Source organism: Spinacia oleracea, chromosome 3 (genome assembly GCF_020520425.1).
Source record: "Spinacia oleracea cultivar Varoflay chromosome 3, BTI_SOV_V1, whole genome shotgun sequence".
Lineage (NCBI taxonomy): Eukaryota > Viridiplantae > Streptophyta > Magnoliopsida > Caryophyllales > Amaranthaceae > Spinacia > Spinacia oleracea.
In genome coordinates, this window is record NC_079489.1 from 25,754,204 (window position 1) to 25,761,839 (window position 7,636).

Below are 7,636 nucleotides of genomic sequence, written 5' to 3' on the forward strand. Positions count from 1 at the left end.
TCAAAATATCGTCGTTTTCGTCTTTTTAATTAAAACACTAAATGGTTTGAAAAGAACAAATACAACTAATAAAAGAACATAGATTTGTTGTTCTTTTCGTCCCTTTCATTCTGTTCTTTTGTTTGATAAGGAAAAAGAAAATGTTGTTCTTTTTCATGTGTTTTGTGTTATAAATATATTATATTGTGGATGCCCATTATACCCCTGACATCCTTATCCTATATAATACATGTATATGTACATATTATATTGATGGGAATAAGATTAATAACCGCTTGTTTCTCCCTTCCTCTTTCTCCCTATTTTCATAACACGTTATCAGCACCATTGCTAACGGTTCGATGATAGCATTGAAAACGAAAAGCAAAGGAACATACCATCACCCATCCGGATTAAGCGAAAAGAAAAATAGAGGAACTACCGTTATTCAATGTAAGTATTATGTTTGAGATTTGACCATAATTACTTTGTTTTCGTAAATTGAAGTTTATTGACATGCTATCAGTTAATTGAAATTGCACTCCAATTTTACATTAATTGGATATTGGAGATTTGGAGGTATATAATGTGGCGCTACGTTCTTGCGTCAATGATGTCGGAAATTGAAGGAATTGGTTTTCATGATTTTTTTTTTTTTATTATTATTATATGATCTTGCGGTGATCAATATATGTGTTTGAGTTGCTAGTTATCGTTTGAGAAATATATATTGCGATCTTGCGGTATTTTTTTGAAATTTGCATGGTATTATTTTTTACAAATTAATGGTAGTTTTATGTTGATATCATTGGGTACTTATGATACTACTTTATATTTCAAATATTGGATTTAGATTCATGGTTTACGCTGAATTGCTATCATCATGTTTTTTAATTTATATGAATTTTTTTGGCATGATGGGTGTTCATATATCAGATATATACATGAATTGGGTTCGTAATTTACTTATTGATGTATGTTGATATACTTATTGATGTCCGATTCATGTAACTGCTTCTTTAATGTGTTATGCGGCCAACATGATTATGCGTTAACGTATAATATAACATCTTTTATTATATATGCGTTATGTTGACAAACTTATCAATAACAGTAATATTGATTGTTATTGATGTTCAACTTTTGTTACTGCTTCTTTAATGCGGCAATTATGAATTTTTATGTTTTTATTTTTTTTATTTTATTTTTATATATTTACAATACTATTGGTTGTTTTGATGATTATCACGGTTAATGATTATCTAATGTGTTAAACCTATTTTGATGCGTATGAGTATGTCTATTGATGATGTTAGTATGTGATGTTTATGTAAATTACGATTTGATGTGAACATGTTTATTATGAAAAGTCATGTTTGTGAATTTGGAGAAATTGGTTTTAGACAACCATTTGAACATGGTTGATTTCTTGATCACCACTTGTGAAGGAAATAATTGGTTATTAAAGTCTAAAAATGTCTCTCATATATAATGATAATAGATTATGAAGAGATATGTTTAGTGGGTAGGCAAAATTGTTCCCACAATAGTTATGAATGGAATATATGCAAAAATAAGGGGAGATAGCTTTTAAATTTACAAAATAGTGGTATATGGACTAAAATGATACATGATAGTAAAAGTGGTACATGTATTGTTCATATTTCATTAATTCTTTTATGAACACGATTACGAGTGTATGATATTATTATACCATCCTGAAGATGAATATGTTTATTGAAATTGATATGTACCACAATTACAATGAATACTCCAGAAGAGTGTAAGCTATCTTTCCATAAGTTTTTTTGAATTGTCTTGCCATTACAAATGAGACACAAGTTTGCGTTGTTATATCACATCACAATATGTTCAAATTATAGTATTTTATAATTACAGTGATCACTTTGGGAAGATAACCAACAGTTATCGAATGAAAAATTTTATACGATATTACATACGTACGATGTGATAATTCAGGCCATCCGGGTTTAAGAAAACCCGTCATGAGAATTTGAAAATTCTTGTCAAATAAAAATTTATGTGCTGACATTCCCTCATATGTTGTATATATTCAAAGGCAGGACATAATTATGAGGTTGACTTGTATTTCAATCAAATAGTTATAATGAATCATTGAGAAAATAAATACAAGAGATATTAATTCCTTTGAAAACTTGTATAATGATATGATAGGTGATTGAAGTTCACCATGATAGTAAGTGACCTGAAGTTCACCAGAATGATAGTAGGTGACTTGAAGATCACCAAGAAGTTTACAAGTGTCTTGTGATTAGTTTAAGTATCATAAATCTCTTGATTGGGGCAATCATACGTCAGCATGAAATGAGAAAATATGAAGAAAAAAATACAACTTCACAATGCATCTACTCCCCATGATTAATGTTGATCTCCAGAAGAGAATGAAAATATGAAACATTTATTAAAATACACGCTGAAAAGTGTATTATTAGTTGGTGAAGGATTTTATGCCCCATAATATATTGAAAATATTTTCCAACTTAGGGAGAGACGAGCTAGAATAAGTTGGCAAAATTGAAAGATAATATATTAATCCCCATATGAGTAAATGTAAATGCCAACTGTATGTCCTCGAAGTATGTTTGGACATAAATATCTATGACTTGATTATGTTAAATTGTTACATGTTCAGATGCATAAATGTGTAAAATGGTCATAGTGCTCGATGTTACTATAATGATCTTGCCAATATTTATTTAAATCTCTGCACTTGAAGTGTAGATTATATATACGGTTCCAACACAATGATGAGATATAGATTTATTTACATGAAAAGGCAAGATAATGCAGTTGATAATATTTTTGAAAAGAAAGAAAACACTATTATAGTGTATGAAATACCCTTGAAGTGGTATAGATATCTGAACTATAATAGATGGCCCATGAGAAGAGCTAAATGGTACCTATTGTATAAGTATTCAGATATCATTAATGAATAGCATGCACAATATATGTTGAATAATTTTGATGATACCGGTAGAGGATGGAACCGAAATATAATGCATATGCGAAAAATAATGGATTTTGAATAGGGGATCGCAAATCTATGTATGTTTCGACGTAGACATAACTATGATGATCAAATGAGCTCATGGACCTGAAGTCCAACAAGTTATGAATTTGAAATATCCACACTGTACAGTGTTTTGTATTTTAGTCTTACATCCATATACATGTGTATTTAATAGGTAAATGCATCATGCATCATTCATCATACATTTAGTTTGTTTTATGTTTTATCATGGTATGATGTAGAATTATCCAGTTATAATTTCTTAATACATGTTTCAAAACTATTATGATGTTGTATATGAATATGCATCCAAAGAATGGTAAGACGAATTTGCAACTTTATTCAAATTTGTAAGAGGAGATTCTTACCCCACCGGGCTAGTAATTGTGAAAGAAATATGTATTATTGATTTAATAGCATGTTATGAATCATGCAAATAAGAAAAGTTCCTGAAGAACTTATACACGATGTTCTTAAACATCTAGCCCTTTAAGTTTTACATATGAATGTCATAACATTGATCAAATATTATCTAAACTCTTCAAGAGTGTTTTTGAACTGTTGTCTCAACCAGTAGTTTGAGTACCTGAGAATCATGAAATATACATATTAGTTTATTCACGGAAGAATTCTTGTACAAATATGAGTTGATTCAAAATTATAAGATAAGAGTATGTAATGTCCTTACCTTGAGTTTTATTTTATGGTCCAGAAGAATCATAAATTACCTTATTAGTTATATTATAATATAAGTTGGACATTGATATTATTGATTATCATGTATTGCCATGAAAGTATGACTAGAAAATTTTTGATCAACATTGATGATTACTACTATTTCTAACCTCCAGAAGAAGGTTATATATGTCCAATGTGAAAGGATACATTTTGTAATATTATGTACAAGAAAGTATATTATTATTTCAGGTGTTATCTTCAAAAGTTTGGTGATATAAATACTCACCTAGTGCATACAAGTGAAGATTTGAAAATTCAAGTCAAATGGTGGAGAATCAAATTTCAAGAAGCTACATGTTGATACATTTGGAAAGTTATCAATAATATTATATTCATTGAACTTGAAGATCTCAAGTGATGTATTCATCAGGGGGAGAAAATACGCGTTGCACTCTTTTTCCCTTAACCATGGTTTTGTCCCATTGGGTTTTCCTGGTAAGGTTTTTAACGAGGCAACATCCCAAGCGTATTATGATGAGTGTTGTACTCTTTTTTTCCTTTACTAAGTTTTTATCCCACAGGGTTTTCCTAGACAGGTTTTTAATGAGGCATCTCATGTACATTACAGAGTCATTGTATTATCTTAGATAATGGACATCCAAGGGGGAGTGTTATAAATATATTGTATTGTGGATGCCCATTATACCCCTGACATCCTTATCCTATATAATACATGTATATGTACATATTATATTGATGGGAATAAGATTAATAACCGCTTGTTTCTCCCTTCCTCTCTCTCCCTTTCTCCCTATTTTCATAACATTTTGCTCTTTTTTTTTTCTTTTTTTGTTGTTGTTGTTGTTGTTTTTATTTTAATTTTGAGTTTTTGTTATTTTATTTTTCTTTTGATTTTGTTATGTGTTTTGTAAAAGAGTTGTTGTTCTTTTTTTAATTATTTTGTGTTCTTTTTAACTTTTTAAACTTTTTAACTGTTTTTTAATTTTTTATAATATTATCAATAATATATTTTTTTTGTTTTTCTATTGCATTTTTCACACGATGTTCTTTATGAAAAATAGTTGTTCTTTTTATAGTTTATCAGGAGAGAGAATATGTTATTTTCAATTTTGTACATTTTCTTTAGTTTTTTTAACATTAGTGTTTTTCCGGGTTTTGGTTAATATTCTTTTCGTTTACTCTATTATGTTCTTTCTGTTTAGTTTCTTATGTTCTTTTCCGTTTTTTCGTTTTCTGCGTTTTCTTTTAATGTTTTTGTGTTTTGGTGCAGGCGCACGTATATCTACGTGCAGGCCCCTGCGCCATCCGCGCGTTGAACAAATTGGGTGGTGCCGAAAGCAGAGTCGAGGCGGGGAGCTAGGGAGTGCGGGAATCAGAGCGGAAACGAGGTCTTTGGTGGCGACGATTTAGAGGTGGGGGTGCTGCTGCGATGCTTCCGAGAGAAGGGTGTAGGCGAGGATGGTGGTGCTGGGGCGGCTAGGCCGATCCAGACACCATCTAAAATTGATTTACCAAAAAAAAACAAAACAAATGGTAGTCGAATTTTTCCACTCTAAAAGAAGTTGATATTGTTGTTCATGTGGAAGTGTGGAACTACTGAAGTAGTTCTCACTTGCGCACCATCATATAGTCCTTGTCAAACTGCCATTTATTTGGATTGTTTTTCTCTTGTTTTTGCATTATGAGTTATGACAAAGAAAACAGAAAAGGAAAACAGTAATATCTCCGGCGATTAACCGCTCTCGATTCGATTTTCACAAAATTTCATTTTCTTTTAATTTATTCCTAAGAACACAATTAATTAACTTTAAGATACTACGGAGTATACAAACTGATTGTTGTTGTGTGAGATGTTGCAATCAAAATAATGCTTTTAATGTTAGGCGATGATCTATAAGACTGAAAACTGTAGTGGTAATAGCTAGGCAATTGTTTCTTTGTGAATTGTGAGTTTGTGGTCAATGTGGATGGGCTTGTTTAGACTATATACACTTACGAATAAAGGCATGTTTAATTCACTCTATTTTAGGACTTTATTACTTATTTTAAATATTATCAGATCAGAAAATAAGTTCATATCAGACTAGTACTAGATTTAAAGCCCGTGCGATGCACGGGTTAAATTCATTTTTTTATGAGATTTTTTTTTTCACCTTTAAATGATAGTTAGAATATTGATTTTTTTTTTAATTTTTTATAATCAATTAGTATGACAGTTTTAACGGGTCTTTGTTTATCTATTAAAAATTTTCAAAATTTATCTCTTATTATCTTTTATCAAGTCTTTAATTATCTCTTTTTATTTTTCTTGAAACACGTACTTTTATTTTTCAATCGTTTCTGCTTGAATTAATGGCTCGAATCAACGAAATATTTCTGAAACTTAATCAAAATTTATCTCTTATTATCTTTTATCAATTCTTTAATTATCTCTTTTTATTTTTCTTGAAACACGTACTTTTATTTTTTAATCGTTTCTGCTTGAATTAATGGCTCGAATCAACGAAATATTTCTGAAACTTAATCAAAATTTATCTCTTATTATCTTTTATCAAGTCTTTAATTATCTCTTTTTATTTTTCTTGAAACACGTACTTTTATTTTTCAATCGTTTCTGCTTGAATTAATGGCTCGAATCAACGAAATATTTCTGAAACATAAACGTACGGAGTAATCAAATCATAATAACTATGGGTGAAAGGAAAAACAAATATAATATAGCACTTATTTATAAAAGAGGAGCATAGTTTTATAATACTCTCGTATATTTATAACCAGAAAAAATATAGGTTTAATGCAAGTAGAATTTTATTATGATATGAATTAATCCAAATATCATAGGTTTAAAGAAAATAAAACTCTATTATAAACCGAAAAAGATTTCTTTATCTAAAATTCTATAACGTGGTATTCATTGCTAATACTCTTCAAACTACGATAGTGATCATTACTTTAAAATAGCTAGTCTTGTGAATTACTTTGTTTTTCTTTACTTTCTTTTTTCCTATTTTTGGTACGGAGTAAGGTTTTTTGGACTTTATTTCAATTTCAAGTAGTACATTAAGTTTAGTTTAATTCAACCAAATAAAATGTGGGCTTGCAACCCCGATTGTGTTAACGTTTATCGTTGTATATTCTATGTTAGGTTTAATTTTGACATCTAAATTGTAGTTCGTTGTGCCGTATAAGAAGCATAAATTATGCCCGAGATAACACTTAATTTATTTTATTAATCACTATTTAGCTCTAAATTAAACTGTGTTGATGAGGTATGATTTGGAATATATATATATATATATATATATATATATATATATATATATATATATATATATATATATATATATATATATATCAATATCCAGTAGGTATACGAAGTAGTATTAAATGAACACACATAAACCGATAGAACAAAAACAATTATGCTTGTACAAAATTAACATAAACAATGAATAACCAATGAACCACGTACAAATTATTTTCTATGCAACATAAACAATTATGCGGTACACCGTGAGTCCGTGACCATCGGGTGTCCCGTATTTCTGGAACGAAATAAAGAATAAATGTACGGAGTAATTGACGACAAATAAACAATAAAAATCAAAGTAAAAGTATGACAACGAAATAAAAAAATTTGGAATTCAACTGTAAAGAAAAGGATGAAGAGTGATCATCAACCTCATCCTCACCCAACGCCATGCAACATCATATTCTTGCGATGGAATGAAGCACATACAATGAAGCCTCCGTACAATTTGGTGAGGGTTGAGATTTTTAATGTGAGGGTTGAGATTTTTAATATGTATATATATACACAAAGATAAAAAAAGTTTGTGAAATTTATCTTTATCGTATTAAGTAGTCAATCATGGTAAGACTCCCATATTATTTATTAATCTA

The 7,636-nt window shown here is 29.5% G+C and overlaps 1 long non-coding RNA gene across 1 annotated transcript; it reads left to right on the top strand.

Annotated features, from left to right (window-relative positions):
* The first annotated feature begins 281 nt into the window (after positions 1-281).
* On the top strand, positions 282-5,490 carry LOC130470731 (uncharacterized). Its single transcript, XR_008931450.1, has 3 exons — positions 282-432; positions 3,962-4,207; positions 5,004-5,490. It is a non-coding gene; the product is annotated as an uncharacterized lncRNA (long non-coding RNA).
* The last annotated feature ends 2,146 nt before the right edge of the window (positions 5,491-7,636 follow it).